This window comes from Tiliqua scincoides, chromosome 7 (genome assembly GCF_035046505.1).
Source record: "Tiliqua scincoides isolate rTilSci1 chromosome 7, rTilSci1.hap2, whole genome shotgun sequence".
NCBI classification, from domain to species: Eukaryota; Metazoa; Chordata; class Lepidosauria; order Squamata; family Scincidae; genus Tiliqua; species Tiliqua scincoides.
The window spans coordinates 1,608,910-1,629,691 of record NC_089827.1 but is presented as its reverse complement, the minus strand read 5'-3'; the positions used below and the strand labels follow the sequence as shown (position 1 = coordinate 1,629,691).

The following is a 20,782-nucleotide window of genomic DNA, read 5'->3' as shown; positions in this document are numbered from 1 at the left end:
CCTCCATAGCTACAGATTTGGAACCAGCAGATTTCATCATCCATGGGTTCCAAACCTGTGGATTTGAGCCCATCTTGGACCCTCCAAATGCAACCAGAGCTGTGCTCCAATCAGGACCAGAGGTTGGGTTACCTAAATCCACTGATTTGAACATCCACAGATTTCTGTATTTGCAGAGGTTCTGGGAACGCAGTCCCCATGGATAACAAAAGTCTCCTGTATATCTTTCTCATTTAGAAAGTACATCACCATTTAGAAGATGCCTTTGCCCTGTTTTGACTTTTTCACTGGCCATATAGTTAGCATTTCTTCATGCACAGCAGTTCCACCAAAATATCATCCCAGAATACACAACTGGCTAATGCCAGATAGGTCAGGTGTCTCATTCAAATAAGTGGCACATGTTGCACCTGTTCCTTATGGATTTGATGGGTCATTTTCATAGGAAGTGCTTCTGCTGATAATGGCATGCTTTTTTTTCTGTAAGGTGTTGTCCTTGCTGCAAAACTCGCCAAATAGTTGACGACCAATTTATAGGATGCACCTTTTTGCATGACTCCCATCAGGGAAGGGCTTGCCCTCTAAAGAGCATGCAAAACAGAGAAGTCAAAGCTTTCCCCACTGTCTGTTTTGCTGTGCAGCAGGCTATTTTACCTGGTGTTCCGTTTTTAACGTTTTTCCCCCTGCACCAGCCTCAGGGGATTGTAAATGCTGCATGTTTGGTTATGACATGCTGTTCTAAATTTAGCTTTTTTGTTTTAAGGAGGATCTTTCACTACAAATGGGACAGTACAGATATCCAGACTTAGCCACAAAGGCAGGCCATTTTGATCCCAGACTCTTTGTAAGTGTGGCACTGGCTAGTGGCTGAATCAGGATATGAACTGTCACACAGCACCCAGCTTCTAGGTAGCTTATAAACAGCAAATTATCATATGATTATTATCAAAAGGAGACAACAGAAGCCCAATAAAAGGACCAGAACTTAACATCATCATCCATCCAAAAAGAAGCCTTTTCACTTGGCACTTTTTTTTTTTTTTTTGCTTTGCATGTTCTGAACCCTTTAATTAGCAACAAATGCTTGGCACTCAGTTTCAGTGTTGCTGTCCTTTGTTGTTTAAAGGAGCTGATAGTTTAGCAGAGCTTAAAAGAACTATAGAGAGAAGAGGAAAAGCTTAACTTCAAACTGAAAATGGAAACAGAAGAAATGATTATATAATTTATCCGCAAGGAATTTCATTCCTGACAGTGGACTATGGAGCTTATTTAACACGAACAAGTGAAGAAAAGTACTCCACCATTAGTAAAGTAAGGTTGCTCCAGGGTCAGTTTCCAGTTCCAGGACTTAACTCTGAAATGACCAGTAGAAAATGCCCTGGAGCAGATGCAGAGTGTACTTCTTACATGACTAAGGACGCAATTCTAACCAACTTTCTTGCACTTTCCTGCAATGCAGCCCAAGCTAAGGTAACAAACATGCCCTTACCTTGAGGAGGCCCCCTTGACTGGCTCCCCACTGCAGGATGCAGTGCATGCCACATTGGCACAGCTATGTCAGTGCTGGAAATTTGGTTAGGATTGTGCCCTAACAGCTCAGTCCTATACAGTTCTACTCAGAAGTAAGTTCCACTGTTACTGCCGAGAATGTTTATATTAGATTTCAGCCCAAGTTACTAGAGAAAGTTATGTATAGATCAGAGTTCAGGAAGAAGGGGTGCCCCCCCTACTGAGCCCCCAAACCTTTTCTTCCTAGGAAGAGGTGAGGGTGCTATGGACTGTCTCTCAGAGGAGGCCCTCTTCACTATGGCTTGTCCTTTTTTGGCTTTAAGAGGTAGCTGTCTCCTTCCCCTCACTTGTGCCGAGTAAGAGAGAAAGGTGCAAAAGCAGATCTGGCTTGAAAGTGGACTGAATCCATCAATTCGGTCCAGGGCCCCAACTCTTCCAGGTACTCCTGTCAGCAGAAAGGGGCTTTCTCACTGTCCAAGGAATCCCTCACAGAGGGAAGAGGAGCTGACAGCCTTCCTCAATATTTGACCAGAAGAGGCTATCCAGGCAACCCTTGCCAAAAATTACCAAAATGTGGACCAATTCTGCTACATTCTGAAGATGCTCAACAACACAGGCTACTGGAAAGGCCTTGATCCATGCAGGGGCAAAGAACTGGTGAAAGAGGGCAGAAGGTGTGCTCTGGAGACTGGTTACCTTGCCTGAAAAAACTAAGCATGATCAGTTGCTTGGATGGGAGACTGAGAGTAGAGTAGACTGAGAGTAGATTTGTGCAGAGTAGGGAAGCATGAAGGAGTCAACAGGCAAAAAAATGGATGACATCCTTAAGAGGCTGGTCTGAAGCTGATTGGGAGGGCGCAAGACCCGGCAGCCAGGATGATGACTGCAGTGTGAAGAGAAAGACCTGGACAAGTGGAGGTTTTATGACACTGTCTCGTGGAATAAGACTTGTAAAAATTTCATTGAAAAGTGGAACTGTTTTCAGCCTGCTTATGTAAACCGCCTGGAGACTATTGAAAAAGGCGGTATATAAATATAAATATCATAATAAACAAATTGACATTCTGGGCACTCCAGGAGAACTATGCGCTTCCTTGACATTCGTGACCCCTTTCCTCTGTGTGAACTGTGGGGCAGGGTGCTCAGTGGTAGTGCAGCAGAAGAGGAGATGGGCTGCTGTGTCAGGGAATGCGGGAGCAGGAGGGCGAGGAGGAAGTACTCTCAAGTCTGGTTCTCCTTCACACAGAGCAGTCTTCCTCTCCACAGAGGGGCCCTTTTGAGTTGGATGGCTCATCCCAAGCCACAGGCGACACAGACAGCCACCTACTGCTTGAACTGTTGCAACAGACCTCTTCAGAACCAGGCCGTTATTCCTTAACCCCTGTAGAGAATCCTTTAGCAAGTGGGATGGGTGGCTAAGGGTCAGTCAGCAGGAGCAGGGAGAACTGCAAGGGGCAGCAGTGTCCACTCCCCCTTCAGCACTGACTGCAGTAAGGATCAGACAAGTACAGTTCATTCTTGTTAACGGCAGGGGTTACATTCCTGAAAAACCCCATGGTAATGCAAACTGAGGATACTGAAGCATCAATCCTATGGGAAAAATGGGGTTGGGTTCCCACAACCTTCTTCACTACACGCTCTCATTGCCTGTTACCACAAACACCTCATTTTGTGTACCATTCTTGTAAAGAACACTTCCCCTACTACTGTACACATTGTACATACTACTGCTACCTTTTGGAAGCAGATTCACACACAGATTTACGAATACCACAGCTTCCCTCTGTGGAGCTCGTGTCAATGCTGCGCAATTGGCCTCTCAGAATTTTTTCACTACTCTGCAAGGCCACAAATGGCCATAAAGAGACCGCCTGTGTAATCCTGGAGTCAGATGGGTGGCTGAATAAGACATTCAGTGATGGGGACGAAGGCTTCGGGGTCCTGCATAGCCCTTTGTACCTCCCCATGATTCACAAAGCCAGGGTAAATAATGCAAAACAGTAAACATGATAGAATAAATTATGGAACGCAAGAGTAGCTACACAGATCATTTCAATTTGCATAATCTATACAGGCCTCAGTCTTCTTGGGTGCAGCTTAGATGTGCGATGAGAGCACAACCCACTCTTTTTGAATTCTCTAGCCTAAAAGTCATTCTGCTTCGTGGACAACACTATTAAAAGCTTCATAAGATTGAACTGTACAGAAGTTCCAAAGGAGAAAATGTCACATCAGTGTCTCCATAAAGATGCTAAACCCTTGTCACTAGTTTGGGTATTCCACAGCTCAAGAAGTGGTTTTGGCAAGCCCATCACATCAGACTAGAGACTCATCAGCCAACTGGCTCAAGTTCCAAACATCAGCTCAAAGCAATCACCATCTGTGAAAGCCGCAGCCATCTGCGTCCAAGACTTTTTGTACAGTACATTTCTGTGCAAAGGGAGAGCAGAGCAAAAATGTATGTTGCTTGGAGGGTTTAGAACATTTCTCTCTACATACAAGTGCTTGAGGGCAGGGAGTCCCATTTCTATCCTGCCAACGGAAGAATAAAAGTACAACAGACCCCCCCCCAACACGCACACACAAATCAGCAGCACTATCCTAACAATAATACAGTATTTATAGAGCACCTGCATCTAAGAAACAACAAAAGCAACAGGAATGGCAGAAAAGTAAAATTTCTGTAAATTTTGAAGCCATGGAAAAGAGTGCTTGTCCAATTTATTTTCAGAAAAAAACCCGAAAGACATGCAATAGCTGTTTAAGCCTAAACTTATTTTACTGCTTCAACAGCATAAAATGCATCATTTATAACTCAGCATACAAAATTGCACTATTTTGCAGACAATTGGTATTTAGCAAAAGTGCTCACAAGAAAACTTCAAGCTGTTACACCCTATTGCTACCCAAGTCTACATATCAGTTTTGTGAGAAGTAGAAAAAAATGAAACAAAATTCAAAATGAGGGCAGAAACCACAAATTTAATAAACAAAAGACAGTATATTATTTGGACAGAAACTGTCAAATGCAGTCACAAGGACTTGAGTCAGGTTTGAATGTTGTGTTTTATAGGATGCATAGTGATAGTCTCTACCTCTGTAGACACATACATACAAACCTTCCTACCACTTATTTCCTGGCATTTTGAGTGAATTAAACATTAAAAATCAGTTCACTCATTTAAAAAAAAAGTCATTTCATCAAACTTGTTCCTTGAACTTTTTTTGGGGGGGGGGGGACGGATTTTCCTTTTACTGGGGGGGGGGTAACTTTTTTTCCCTCAAACTTTCCAGGTTTTGTTCCAGGCCTTCACACTTCTAGCCTTGCCCTCTTGTTCCAATCTGTAATAGCACTTCAGTATAGTAATTATCTAGCCACCCGTGTTCAAGATTTTCAATTGCAGACCACACTGGACACACAAATGTCTATACCCAAGGTGCCTTATTTTGTCTACAAATACTCCTTTTCCAGTGCTCTTTTGGAACTCAACTTGTACTGACAAGATAATTTTTGGTTAATGGGCTAATTTGGTGGGTTTTCCCCATTCAATCTGTTCTTAGAGGTGTTAAAGGTGACAAAGGAAATGCTGGTGAATGATTTTGAGCACAAAATTGGGGCATTCAGAGAGCCTGGCTTGGCTCTTTCAGCTGTTTTTCAAATCCTAACAAGTTCTTCTAAAAACCAAAGCTTGAAGAAGTTTGTCACCATTTCTAGACTCAAGTCTGCCCCTCCCAGCACCACAGTGCTTGGGGTTCACTGGGGAGAGGTAATGACTATTGGCCCAAATCAAGGTGAGATTCGAATACCCTCTCTCTCTCCCCACTTTTGTTCATTATCTCTTTTACCTTCTCCTCACAAAAATATTTAAATAAAAAGAACATGGGAGTGGTGTGCATGCCACCCAGCTGTGAGTCACAGAACCCAATCCTATTCAAGTTTCCTGCTCTGACCTGGGTGTGCCAGGGGGCTTGCATTGCATCCTGCGGTGGGGACAGAATTGGGCCCACAACCACATACCAGATGAAGACCACTGCTCTATTCTGGTCTGGTCAGGTATTTCATTTGTTGGCTTTTCACCAGGATATGAAAGCCATTGCTAACAGTTTCTCGCTGTGCATTGCAACAATATGCAATTTTCAGATTTTGGACCCTACAGCCACCTGAAAAGCAAATGAAGAAAAAAAAAGAAGCTCATTCCTAAATCAAGCATTGTGCCTTCATCTTGTCATGTGTTTTTATTACTCACAGTGAATTAGTCTTCCACAATCAGAGACATTTGCATTGCTCACAGCTGAGAAAGAAATCTGTTCTTTCAGCCTCCTCACCACAAATTTGCAAATGTTTAGGTTGCAATCCCACACATTCTAATCAAGTGATAGAGGGTGAATTAAGGGTGATCAGGAAAATAGCCTTGTTTCCCAGGAACTACAGAATATTGTTCTGCTTTATGTAGAATTACTGCAATAAGGTAGCCTATACATTTTTGATCATTTATATTCTACATCATGGAGATGAACAGGAAAAGGATTTCATCCTTTTTCCAGAATTTTGAGAAAAAAAGTATTGTTGCCACTTCATATTTGAGCTTGTTGATGATTTAATTACCCAACATTGCTTTCTTCTTTCCTCAATTATGAATTTTCACATTAAAGAACTGTCAAGCAAACATTTTTATATACAGAGTATTTACACGCAATATGACAAGCAGATCTGTGAATGTATCAACTGTAGCATACTCAGTAAAAGTAAAGCATTGGCTACAGGCCTCACCATGTCGTCATCAATCGCAAAATAACTAGAATGAAGGTAAGAAACCCTTTCTTGAAAGGTGTCACAAGATCTGGGACTCTGACTTCCTTCAGAGCTGAACACTATATATTGTGAGAGTTTTCCTTCTCTCAGATGAGCTGCCTTCCCAGGCTGATGAGTCCCATCTACCCGGTGGCTGTTTAGTCGCCTCTTAAGACAAGTACAGCCAAACTGAGGGCCTATTCTTATCCCCAGCCCCCAGGGGAAACTCTGATTGATCCCAAACCTCCACTGCCTTGTGGCTACATCCAGATATGGAAAAGGCTTCAGGAGTCAACCTCGAGGCAAAATCCAGAGCTGGAGTCCCTGAGGCAGTTCATGGCTGAACACAGTCACGTTCTGGCAACTCCTGCGACGCCGCTGGAACCAACCGTATTGGCCTCTGCCTTTCCATTGGACCATTTCAGTGACGTGGAGAGGGGGATTTGCTGAATGGGTAACAGCCTATCCTCCATACCTACTTTACCCAGGCTTCGCGCACTGGAGAGGACAGTCTGTTCCAGAACCACCATTCAGAGCGTGATACCATAGTCTTCCGAGACTGAAGGATGCCAACAATACAATATTGTGAGACCAGCTTCTTCATCTTTAAGAAATAAAATAAATGGTATAAACAGCCACAGAACTGGTGAGATGGATCATTTATTTTGGAGTGAATTGGAAGGCGACAGAGAAAAATCTATACTCTGATGGTATAGACATTTTATACTGAGTAGTTTTCCTCAATGGAGAATATTTATGTCTGAAATGCTTCAGGAGGTCTGGAAATCAGCCCAGAAATCAGCCTGCCTTTTCTCGTGGATTGTGCCTTCTTTTCACTTCAAGAGGATGGTGCCAGCCCCACACAAAGTGAACGTAATGGCTGCAGCGCTGATGGCCTGCGTCTGAACAAGTTCGATGCCTCAAAATTCTGAGGCACAGGCATCATGGCTGGGTAAGGGGGCTTCCACAGATTCATTCACCAGTCTTGCCCTGATGAGTGGCTCCCACCTGCCTTCTGGTGAGTGTGACAAGCAAAGCCTAGTCCTCTTCCCAACACTGGAGACGCAGAGGAACCAGGGCCACCTTGCTGTCACATGGCAATTCCTGAATCCTCTCCCCCTCCAAGGCTGGGAGGAGGACTGGGGGTACTTTGGGAGCTGCACTGCTGAGAACACCTTGGGGGCCCTGGTTTGAGCCACTGAGCCCCAGCGTTCCTTTTCAGCTTGGGTGAAGGTTCCAGAGACTGAGGCTGCCACGTTGTCCAGCAGCACCAGTCCAAGCTTTCCTGGAACCAAAAGACTCCCCCACACCTGAAGCAGTGCACCCCTGTGCTGCCTCTCATCTCTGCTGTTGGCACTGCACCTCCACGCTTCCCCCTCCTCCCCTTGCCACAGCTACCACCCCCTACCTTCCTCCTCCACTGCTTTCCTACCTACATCCCAATTCAAACAGCCTGGGAAGCACATGAAAAGGAAGCAGGGAGAGAGAGAAGGAAAGGGGAGTCTCTCTGGAGATTCTCTAGGTTGTCATCTCGTCCTCCCCCTTCCTTGGAGAAGTGAGAGAGGGCGAGTGTCTGGCCCAGCCTGTAGGCAATGGAAGCTGGCACTGGGACGTTGCTCACTCATTCCTGGTCCAGTAAGGTCTGGCTGAAAAAGAGGATCAAGAACAAGAACATGCACATTGCCCAGCAGAAGCACCAGCAGGGGAGGTGACTTATCTGTGTGCACAATTCCCCTTCCCACTCACCACCTGTTGTTGGCAACCTTCAGTCTCAAAAGACTCTGGTATCGCGCTCTGGATGGTGGTTCTGGAACAGCGTCTAGTGTGGCTGAAAAGGCCGATTCGGGAGTGACAATCCCTTCCACACCGGGAGCAAGTGCAGTCTGTCCCTGGTCTGTCTCCCTGGCTGTGGGCCTTCCTTCTTTGCCTCTTTGCCTCAGACTGTTGGCCAAGTGTCTCTTCAAACTGGGAGAGGCCATGCTGCACAGCCTGCCTCCAAGCGGGCCGCTCAGAGGCCAGGGTTTCCCACTTGTTGAGGTCCATCCCTAAGGCCTTCAGATCCCTCTTGCAAATGTCCTTGTATCGCAGCTGTGGTCTACCTGTAAGGCGCTTTCCCTGCACGAGTTCTCCATAGAGGAGATCCTTTGGGATCCGCCCATCATCCATTCTCACGACATGACCGAGCCAACGCAGGCGTCTCTGTTTCAGCAGTGCATACATGCTAGGGATTCCAGCACGTTCCAGGACTGTGTTGTTTGGAACTTTGTCCTGCCAGGTGATGCCGAGGATGCGTCAGAGGCAGCGCATGTGGAAAGAATTCAGTTTCCTCTCCTGTTGTGAGTGAAGAGTACATGACTCGCTGCAGTACAGAAGTGTACTCAGGATGCATCCATTTATTATTATTATTAACAGTACTTATATACCGCTTTTCAACTAAAAGTTCACAAAGTGGTTTACAGAAAAAAAATCAAATAACTAAATGGCTCCCTGTCCCAAAAGGGCTCACAATCTAAAAAGATGCAAATGAATACCAGCAGACAGCCACTAGAACAGACAGTGCTGGGGTGAGGTGGGCCAGTTACTCTTCCCCTGCTAAAAAAAAAGAGCACCCACCTGAAAAAGTGCCTCTTACCCAATTAGCAGGGGTTATTTCACCTTACTTCATGTGTGGGCCAGCCCTGGCACTCAGAGGGCCTTGCCCATCCAGCTCAGGACTGGTAACATTGACTCTCCAGGTTTTCAGATGAGAATTTTTCTTGGCCCTACCTGGAGATGTCGAGGGCTTGATTATGGGATCCTCTGCATGCAAACCATGCAGTCTACCACTGAGCCTCTATGGTATTCCTTGGAATACATACATTTAGTTCTTAATGTGGAAGCCCTCCTGGACTTGGCTTTGCCCCTAGACGTCCATACTCTGGGCATGGCCAGAAGGGGGGTGGTTTGCCCAGTTTACAATCCACTGTCATATCATGCAGGTCACTAGCGCAGCAGGTGTTTCGCCGTTTTGCAGAGAGCTGCCACCAGCGCATGACCCAAAAGGCCACATGTGCAACCGTGGCCCACAGACTGGCTGGTCCTCACATAACTTGGTAGTGTGGGTGGATCAAGGTGAGGAGGAGTCTGGAAGAGGGTGGATCTTGGTGGTAACGGCACCAAATCTTAGCCCCCCCACCCCACCCCCAGTTCCAGGCCTGATCAGACCTCATCATGGTTGTCCAGGCCTTAGATATATGTCACTTGGATTACTGTAATGCATTCTCTGTGGGGGCTGCCCTTGAAGACCAGCCAGAAAATGGTCCATTCAGAAACTCCAGCTAGGGCAAAACATGGCTGCATGACTGCAATGAGCTTTTGCAAGGCCCCCACAAGCATCCTGGTAACTTTTAAAAGAGATAAAATAACAGCTATCGATACTCTGACATGGCCAACCAGCCTGCAGCGGTCGTGGAGGAGCTGGCAAGCTTCTGTGCACAGTCATCTCCCCATCTCTGTCCCTCACAGCTTCCTGTTTCATTCTTGTTGTTTTCCCCGCAAAGAGTATTTTGTTCTCGAGCCTCGTCCCACTCAGTGACAACAGCCTGTTCCTCCTACAAATCTGTCCTTTTGACAGTTGCCACCTACTGTACACAAAACCCTTGGATTTTTTTTTTCTTGTCTGCTGTAGCTGATTTTTAGAATTGCCAAACATGGGCTGTGTACAAATGTACATCGAGAGTGAACCTGGCTCCCCCTCCCATCTTTCCAAGTATAACTGACATATGTACTTAGCAGTAATTCCAGTGGCAACTGAGAGCTGACAGTCCCCCCACCCCCACAAACTTTTTGTGGATATTCTTTAATTTTTGTAATGCTACAAACCAGGTTAACATCAGGGCTTGACCACCTTGGCAGATTCCTCAAGTCCCCCAGGGCAGCGGGCAGCAGTGATAATCGCTATTAAGAGGAATTATTTGCACCAGTATCATGGATTCCTTCTGCTCTCTTCATCTTAAGGAGCCCATTCACAAAGGATGGGAGAGGAGGCAGTTAGGTGCCTCTAGAGATCACACCTTTCCTGACCTGGACATCTGGGGAAGAAAAAGACAGTGACCTCTGGATGTCTGTCCTTCAATGCCCCAGAGGTACTGTCCACTGCAATGTCTGGAGGTCACTTCCCTTTGCTTTTCTCCCCTGTCACCTGTATTGGGAAAAATGAGATGAATACCTACGGTCCCTGCCATTGTGCTGAGGAATGAGCATTCAGAGATCACTTCCTTCTTTCCCAACCCACTGAATCAGATAAGCTCAGGGAAGTGATCTCTGAATGCTCATTCCTCAGTATCTAGGCTGCAGGCTCTCTCCAGCCAAAGTACCATCAAAGGGATGTGCCAATTTTGCCACCTCCCTCCCAAAAACCTTACACATGGCATGCCACTGCAGCATCCTCCTCCTATGGCATATAGCTTGCATTTTCATTTCATCTGGTTAGGGACCAGAGTATGAATGAAAGTAAAAAATGGGTGAATGTCAAAGCAGAATCTGACTGAGCTTGCAAATTTACTCTGGCCAGTGAAAAATGTAAATAACTAACTATACAACAAATGACAATACGTGTGAGAAACCTAAATAAACTGAAATAAAAGACAAGTACACATAAGAATGTCAATGAACACTGTGGAAGGTTGGATGAAATCGGACAAAAGAGGAAAGGATGTGGACAAAATTTGAAATGTTATAATTGAAAACAGTTGAAAGAGCAAAGTCAGGAAAGTCAAGTGGATGTAAGTCAAGGTATTGCTGTATCTGTCAAACACAGTTAAAAAACACTGCAGTTTAGGATTAAAAAACAGAGACAGGGATTCACACAATGTAGAAATCTACATATTAGGAGAGGAATATCAGTAAAAGAATGAATGTCAAAGGGATATAAGCTCCAACCAAAACATTGATTTGTGAGTTCTGGAAGAGGACCTTTCTGATCCATGACTGAAGTCAGGATCACATCCTAAATGTCCATACTTGAAGTTAAAGAATAGACAATGTAAGAAGAAAATTGATTCTAAATTATCTCCTTTTTCCCCATACAATAGCCCAAAGAGATGGCTCTCCTATTTCCTGTCTTGTACGGCTAATTATTTACAATTTCAAAGACTTGAAAAGAAGCTATTTTTCCATGACAACCACCCAAAGAAGAAGTCATATTACCATTCAAACCATCCTTGCAGCTAAAGAAAACATGAAGGTATCCAGAATTTCAGCTTGGCATATGACAGACAGGATTCTTCTTCACTGCCTTAAAAAGGCTAGTTAGAAGTATGGAACAAGTCATTGCAATTAAATTCTTGTCACTGATAATGACAAGATTGCAAACATTTATAGGAACTAGAAAAAATACAATGTCTTTACACCCTTGGTTATCTGAGGGTCTGGTTTCAAACCAGAAATTGGAGAATGAGTACAAAGGGTTAGCCCTCTAACTGGGTCCTCCCATTCAGCTCCCTCAACACATGTGGAATAGTAAGTTATGATTAGCTGATCAAACTTCAATACTATTTGGCTTGCAGTGGGAAGTTACTTAGCACACTAAGCAATTCTGGCAGAATTTTACAAAAAGTACCAAGATAATCCCCACACAGCTTTTGACAGCAATATGCAACAATATCTTACGAGAAGGCATTATTCTACTAACTGCAAGGGGGTCAGAATAATAATTCTCCCTAAACCCAATTTAGGAAAAAACAATTGCAGAATCCTACAGCCCAATCTCCCTGTTGAATCTGGATGCCAGAATTTTTACTTCCAGGCTAAACAGAATCATAGCGATAAACATTTCCAATACACCAAAGTAGGTTTGTATCCCAGAGGAAACTAGCAAATAATGTTGTCCCAGATCTAATAAACAATGTAAAAGAGAAGGTTCTTAGTTGTTGGGGCTTCCGCTTGATGCAGGGAAGGCTTTTGATTCCCTGAAGGGAACCTGATTCTTAACTCTCTTGACAAACCTTGGGACTGGGCATGGGTTTCCTCCAGGCAGTGTACTCTATCGGAACATGACATCTATAGATAGGATACACAACTACAGACAGGATGATTTTCCTACTAAACAAGACAGAATACAAGGATGTCCCATTTCAGTCCCACTGTGTGTATTTCCAACAGATCCCCTAGTAGAGATCATTAGGAAGGATCCCAGACCACAGGAGTTTTGGGCAGGACAGGAGGGAGTGCAGCAGATCCCACCCTAACCCAAGACAAAAAGGTAGAACATCAGAACAGACTCCAAGTGCATCCAATCTGTACACATAGTATAGGGAACTCCTTATAGGTAGAGGTGTTTGTTTTTGTTGATAATCAAGTAAAAACACAAAACACCACACTTTTCAAACATTTCAATCCATAAGTAATGAACACTGGAATTATGTGAATAAAAACAAAAGACACATTTTGATGCAACCAATTTTTTAATTTTCTTTTTCCAAACACTCTGTTCGAATATGCACTGGCCACATGAAGACAGTTGTTAATCAGACATCCTGCTGGCCCTGGGAGCTGTCCACTGTCCTGAAACACTGTTAACTGTGCCACTCTTCTAGGCTGGTTTCTCCAAACCAGCGGTTTTCAACCTTTTTCATCTCACAGCACACTGACAAGGTGCTAAAATGGTCAAGGCACACCATGCTGCCGGCGGGAGGCTCACATTCCCCCAATGGCCCTCCTAATAAATGATTCTCCCCTAAACTCCTACAGCACTCCTGTGGACCATTGGCGGCACACAAAAGTGCCGCAGCACACTGCTTGAAAATCACTGCACCAAACCACGCCCATCATTTCAAGAACACAAGCCAGCTAGAATAAGGCAGAGGCCATCATTCTTCTGCTTCCATCCTGCTGACCCACCATGCTGTGGCCAGAGCCACAAGGCAGCACACGTGCTCTGCTTCTCTCTTAGACACAAAGGGCAGCCACTTTGGACTCCACACAGCCTATCGCCCTGACAGAGATGTCAGTTTATAATACAAAACATGTAACAGTCATAAAGAGTTCATCTGAAAAGTCCAGTGCAATGGCGGAGTTGAAGGAGGTGCAAAGTACTAAGTTTTGCAGGGAGCCTCATGCACCATGCAAGCAGTCTCGTCCCCTTCCATTCAGAGTCATTCTATGTATACGCCTGCGTTTTACTCCCATCACCTGGAAAGGCTCCAGAGGGGGAGGGGCCGGTTGCATGCTGTGATGAGGCTCCCTGCAAAACTTAAGTGTTTGCACCCCTCTGGCTACGCCACTGGTCCAGTGAGTGGTTGAAGCCCAACAGAAGCATCACACCTCACCTGAATCCAGTGTTCACATATTTATGGCTGCAAGTTTTGTTAATCTGTTTTCCTCCAATTGAGAAGCTACACTATTTCAGCACAAACACCTGCTTTCCCATCAATAGAGCAAAGAAATTTGGGTAATTATTTTCCAATACTTTCATTACAGTTTAAACAATAGCCCTATTAAGTCCATTAGTAAAATTACTGGGAGATTTCTCATTTGCCCTTTCATTCTGATTGCTGACTTTCTAGCCAGGATGTGAACATTTCTTACTGAAGTCTCCTAGCATGAGGCAGCAACTTATAGTTTCACATAGTAACTTGCTGATTATATTTGCCACTATGGCTCATTTTGGCAGACCTCATACCCTTTGATGTGACAAGAATTGATTCCGGATGCATTGTTTTCCTAGTAGTCTATTAGGCCAGGGTTTAATGTAGGTAAACAACCAAACAAATGAGGAAAGAGTTAGTCTTGGGTGATTACAGCTCTTGGAACAACTATACCACCCAGTCTTTCAGCTAGTCTAGTGAAAAGCATCACAGTTCTTGAATTACAAAATAAAAGTGCTGCAAATCAACTGTGCACTAATGAGAGGAGATTTTGGTTGGACGTTAAGAAGAAATTATTGACAGGGCAGTTTGGAACAGATTGCCAAGGAAGGTGGTGGATTCTCCCTCACTGGAAATTTTCAAGCAGAGACTCAACAGGCACCTCCTAGAGATTTCCTGCTACAGGCAAGAGGTTGGACTAGATGATCTCGTGGGCACCTTCCAGCTCACATCCTTTGTCCCAGTAGCCCCTAAATCTCAGGTGTGTGAAGACTGGATGTTGTTACTCTAATGATTATGTAGTCTCCACATACCCAGACCAACCACATACCCAGACCAACCATAAAAATGGCCCATCATCTACTCCAGTATCTAGTTAAAGAGTGGCCCACCTATGGCCTCTGGGAAGCCCATGAGAAAGTGAGGAAGTAACACTTCCCTCCCATCCCTGCTCCTCTGAAACTGGCATTTAGAGGAATACCACTGCTGAACCTGTAGGTAGCGCATAGTCATCATGATTAGCAGCTAGTGAAAGGCCTGCTCTCCGTGAGTTAGTCCAATCTTTTTTTAAAGCTATCCAAACTATAGGCCGCCCGGCCATCTAGTGACAAAGAACTCCGCATGGGTTGCGTAATGTGCAAAGAAGCACCTCCTTCTGTCAGTCTTAAATCTCCCAAAAATCAGGCTCTTTGGATGACTCCTGGCTCTAGTACTGTGAGAGAAAGAAAAGGTCTCTGCCTGACCCATACATAATTTCTTAAGTCTCAATCATGTCCCCCTATTCTTAATCACATTTTCCCCAAGCTAAGAAGCCCCAAACATTGTAGCCTTTCCTCATTAGGAAGGCACTCCAGGCTTTCTGATCATGCTAGTTGTCCTGTTTTGCACCTTTTCCAACTCTAGGACATTCTCCTTGAGGTGTGGCAGCCAGAACTGAACCAGCATTCCAAATGGTTGGTTGGCAACCTTCAGTCTCGAAAGACTATGGTATAAGCCTGCTGCACCTGGTATTCCCAGGCGGTCTCCCATCCAAGTACTAATCAGGCCTGATCCTGCTTAGTTTCTGAGATCAGACGAGATTGGGCATGTGCAGGGTAATGTGACCACACCACTGACCTGTAAAGGTGCAATAATACGTATTAGCATCTTATCCTGGATTCATTTCCTCCTGACCCCTAGTATTCCTTCTCCACTGCTGCCCCATACTGGACTAACATTTTCATTGAGTTACCCACCCCAAGATCTCTTTCCGGTTCATCACTGACAGCTCAGCTCAGATCCCATCAGGATACATAGGAAGTTGGAATTTTTTGCCCCAGTGTGCATCACTGTGACACTAACTGAATTTGCCACGTGGTTGCCTATTCACCCAGTTTGGACAGATCCTCTTGATCATTTGCTTTGATTCTGACCACCCTGAAGAGTTTGGTGTTATCTACAAACTTGGCAATCTCGCTCCTTACTCTAGATCAACAGACACTAAACCCCAGCCCAGGGGCCAGATCCAGTACCCATTACAATCCTCCTGGAAGAACGGAGCTTACTGTTCTGCCAGGCAGCCTCCTTGCTGTGTCTCTGATTACCCTCAGATTTTGTGTCTGCCTGGAAATCTGGGTGCAAAGCCTGCTGGGGTGACTGACTGTGAAAGCGGCTGGCCAGTGCAAAGTTTCGGGGTGATCAGAAGCACAGAGAGGAGGCTGTCTGGCAGAATGGTAAGCTCTGTTTGTGCCAGAGAAGGACTTTTCAGCATGCAGCAATCTCCAGTTTGGAGAACTTTGCCCTAGATCCAGAACAAGCTGAAAAGCATCAGTCTGAAGACAGATATTAAAGTAATGTACCTCCCTCCAATGTGAAAATGTCCCATTTAGTCGTACTCTATTCTTCCTGCTCTTTAACAAGTTGCCAATTCATAAAAGGACCTGTCCTCATATTTCATGACTGCTAAGTTTGCACAAAAGCCTGTGCTGAAAGTTTTTTTAAAGAGCAAAGAAGAAAGCCAGCACAAGCAGAGAAAGGGAAGAAGATTTAAAGTCACAGGCACCATAAGTTTGGATTCTCTGAATCAACTCAGCTCATTTCAGATCACCATGGGAAATAAACCAACTTCCTAACAGCTGACCAACTGTCAGTACAGTCTCCACCTTTTCCTGACAGAATGCCTACTCCACTAACAGCTGCATTGCAAGCAAAAATTCAGCAGGTGCCATGTTTTCAGCTATGGAAATGAAGTCGGAGTTAATGGTTCACTCTCTGAGTCAAGCCTCTGAATCAGCTGTTAACGACACAGGAGCCTGGACAGAAAAGCAGAGTCAACCTTAAATGTAAACGTGTGTTAAAGAGCACAGTTGCAGCCATTCACTTCACAAGCACATCTGTGGCTGCCTCTGGGTGAATCAGCAAACCAAGTAGAATAGTCAAAGACTTCAGCAGTTATACAAGTACATAAACTCTGATAAAAGAAACTGATTGGATCATTTGAAATTTCGCTGAGGCTGATCACACAGATGGCTTCCTTTTTCTGTGCAAAACCTCACATCAGGTCCATTGTGGAACACAGAATATTATGCTATCATTAACATTTTATTGTAAGCTGGGGAAAAAAGGAAGGATTGAAGCAGATATTTATTCATTTTATTTGCATAGTGTATTTACCCCTTTACCTTTCCATTCAAACAGCTTCATGGTGGCCTACAGAACGATAAATATCACAATAGCTAAAAAATCAATGGCCCAACTGTAACTAAGTGATGTGCCAGCAGCACACACATTCTGCCAGCACCTTAGGCCTTTGTGCTGTTACAAAAGTGCCGTAAAGTGCTTTGAGATTATGTGAAGCCCAAGCATACCTGCGGCCACATAGATGCCGCAGGTAAGTCTGGTGCAGGAGTGGGGGAGGGCAGAGAGGAGTGGAACTGAGTGGAGGGAGGGTGACAATGGGGGTGAACTGTTTGGGCCTGGGAGGGGAGTGGGATTGACAGTGCCAGCAAACACCATAACCTATACCCCTTCTCAGCTCTGATCTGCAAACATGGATCAGTTCGGACTTGTGTCAGCAATATTGTTGGTGCAGGTCCCAGCTGATCCATTGTGGTTGCTGGGCCTTACCCCAGGGGCAAAGGGACAAATGTCTCCTTACCCCAAGGAGACCTCCAGCAGCCAAAATTCCTCCACAGGATGCAATGGAGCCCGTACCTGCACCACCGCATTGCCACGCAGGAGTTTAGTTAGGATTGGGCTTTCCATCAACCAACATGAAACACAATGTAAACTGGGCAACTGCAGAACAAGAAGAAACCAAGACTGCAGAACATTTCAAATGCTCGATGAAACACCAACACTTTGGTGAGCTTCCTGTAAGTCAGAAAGAAATGCGATATGCAGACTTGAGGAGGTTGAACTGTAACCAAAAAGGGCTGTTATGTTTTAAGGGGAATTATTATATTACCCTTTTGGAAACCTCAAGATCCCAGGCTAGATAACAAGACAGCGTAATGCAGAGATAATCCCTTGTAGCTTAAAGAGGAGACTGGGAGAAAGATAACTTTCAATCAACGATTCTATTTTTATTACAAAAAACACACAGGTAAACATAATGCACATGGAAAATGGTAAGTATATGTTTCTTGGTTCCTAGTACTTGGATCCTGTGTACCTAGCTTTATGGTGGTTGCATGCGCTGTGTATTTGGTGCATCCCAGAAGGAATCAGAAAAGGATAGGTTGTAGGGAAGGAAGGTCCCTGGTCTGCATAACCCAGTTGCTAACTAAGATGGGGAGAGAAGGGGAGAAATAGGTAGGATAGAAGAGAGAGAGTTCCAGATGCAAGATATAGTTACCTGTCCTGAGAAGCAGTTGGGGGGGAGGGGGGAAGAGTCCTATGGAGCACCTGTGCCTTGGAGGGCAGCCAGAGAGAGAGACCATGTGGCCAGAGCTGTCTCTTAAAGGGTTGTGGCTGACCTAGAATGACCCAGATGTGCCCTAGAGCTGATCTAGATGCGCATGCTCAGTATACACAGTGGGACACATGGAGTATGTAAAACAGTGGAAGGGTCCAGAAAGCAGCTATCAGCAAAGGCTGGCTTTCTGGGAGAGGGGGTAGCTGGCTTTTCGAGTACGGTACTTAAGAGTGATTAAGCTACAACAACAGAACAATAGACTTCTTCCTCCTGGAGGTGCATGCTTGCATAACAGTGATTGGATCAGGAGGCATTTTTGCATTGCTAGAGGTTGTGTAAACTTGTGACTTTTACCAGGGTTTTGGAAAAGTGTACTGGGGGAAGGGTGTCCTGTATTTTGAGGTTTGACCTGCATGAGTTTTTGTCCATAATACATAACCAGACATAAAAATCACAACTTAAAAGGAAAAAGGGGATTTTCACGTAACAGAACCTTCTAGGAAAAAGAGCCCACTACAGATGAAGTTCTACCCCAGCTGACTGTCAATCTCTAACCGCCAACAAAAAGGCACTTGAAGTGGTTCCAGCCCTACCTCTATGGAAATTGCATGGAAAGGAGGGGCTGCACCTTCGGTGCTGCTTCATTCCCCCTCAACCTCAGAGAGATACACACACATTGCCATATATTCTTCACACAATCCCTACCTTTCAAAAGTCAGCCAACTCCCTATATTCTACTTACTGCACAGAGTAGGAAGAGACAAGTAGGAGCAGTAAGTCAAGAAAGTTTAGGGATTATAGAAGTTTTTGAACCAGCAGTTACTTGGCCAATCTAATGGTCCACAGCATGCAATGTTTCTGGCTGAAGAGTGTTCTCATAGGGCTCCACAACACACTTTCCCCCAGAGCACTGTTGGATGTTCACTGTCAGATGCATAAGTGTGCAACGGCCCTTCAGGCAAACTCTCTTTTTGAGAAGATTGGTAGGACTGGAAGGAAATATGCAGCAGTCCCCTCTGCCATCAACACATGAATGATGACTTGTAACTGTGAATGATCATCCCAAATTGATCACCACCATGAACTATTTTGTATCAACCCCAATACTTTCCAATGGACAGCAATTGCACAGTTGTCCAAAAGGCCGCGAATCAATGAGTGATGGAAGACAAAGCAACAGACATCTAAAATCCAGTCCATGGGATGCAGCTGATTCACCAACTAAATATTCTTCAAACAGCAGAAGTTCTATTAAAATAAGAAAGAGAAAACCACTGGCATGTATATTGCTGTACCCATCTGGAAGGAAGGCAAGGAGAGTGTGCTAACCAGAATTCTTGTATTTCTCAGGCAAAATCTTACTTAAAAGCATGAGTGATTTGAAGGGATAGTTTATCCAGGGATTTTAGTGTAAAATGAAGTAGCCTTGGCATGCTGCTGGTTTTAAAGAAGAGCCCCAATATCCTATAATATTCACGTTTGAGGCATTTTATATTCCTGAGTTCTGCTCCACCCTGAATGTTTCCTTCAGTGTATAAAATGCTAGAATGCCATGGAAAATCTGACTTGGTTTCCAGCAATCTGTCTCTGAAATACAATACGTTATCTTGAATTTAGGAACCGGCTGTATGACGACAAACTGGTTATTTCTATTAGGCTTTCATAAGAAAGTCTTTCTGACATCTTTTATTTGACTCACAGAAAATGAAAATCTGGAAGAATTAAACAGCTGGCGAACTCTTGGCTCGGCTCTTTCCCCACGAAAAAGCACAGCAATATGTATGGTTCTAGACCAGGGGTGTCCAAACGTTTTGGCAGGAGGGCCACATCATCTCTCTGACACTGTGTCAGGGGCCAGGGAAAAAAATTTACATTTCAAATTTGAATAAATTTACATAAATGTACATAAATGAATATATTAGAGATGGAACTGATATGGATCAATGAAGGTCTTGCAATAGCTCAAAGCCTATAAAAGCCTTTGCACAAAGCAAGGCTGGCCTTTCCTTTGCTGCCGCTGCTGCATCACACACATGAAACAGCAAGCAGGGGAGGGAGCCCTTGGCCCACAGCTCATATGAGAGGCCAAACATAAGAACATAAGAACAGCCCCACTGGATCAGGCCACAGGCCCATCTAGTTCAGCTTCCTGTATTTCACAGCGGCCCACCAAATGCCCCAGGGAGCACACCAGATAACAAGAGACCCGCAAGGCTTCCTGGGAATTGTAGTTAAGAACATAAGAACAGCCCCGCTGGATCAGGCCATAGGCCCATCTAGTCCAGCTTCCTGTATCTCACAGCGGCCCACCAAACGCCCCAGGGAGCACACCAGATAACAAGAGACCCGCAAGGCTTCCTGGGAATTGTAGTTAAGAACATAAGAACAGCCCCACTGGATCAGGCCATAGGCCCATCTAGTCCAGCTTCCTGTATCTCACAGCGGCCCACCAAATGCCCCAGGGAGCACACCAGGTAACAAGAAACCTCATCCTGGTGCCCTCCCCTTGCATCTGGCATTCTGACATAACCCATTTCTAAAATCAGGAGGTTGCACATACACATCATGGCTTGTACCCCATAATGGATTTTTCCTCCAGAAACTTGTCCAATCCCCTTTTAAAGGCGTCCAGGCCAGTCGCCATCACCACATCCTGTGGCAAGGAGTTCCACAGACCAACCACACACTGAGTAAAGAAACAGTCACCCTCATGCTGACAGCAGTTGCACTAGGCCAGCATGG

The 20,782-nt window shown here is 44.9% G+C and overlaps 1 protein-coding gene and 1 pseudogene across 1 annotated transcript in view; both read right to left on the bottom strand.

Annotated features, from left to right (window-relative positions):
* PCLO (piccolo presynaptic cytomatrix protein) overlaps positions 1–20,782 on the bottom strand; it is a 172,868-nt gene that overhangs the window by 113,210 nt on the left and 38,876 nt on the right. The gene's annotated exons all lie outside the window — the stretch shown is intronic.
* On the bottom strand, positions 15,138–15,256 carry LOC136658177 (5S ribosomal RNA; annotated as a pseudogene).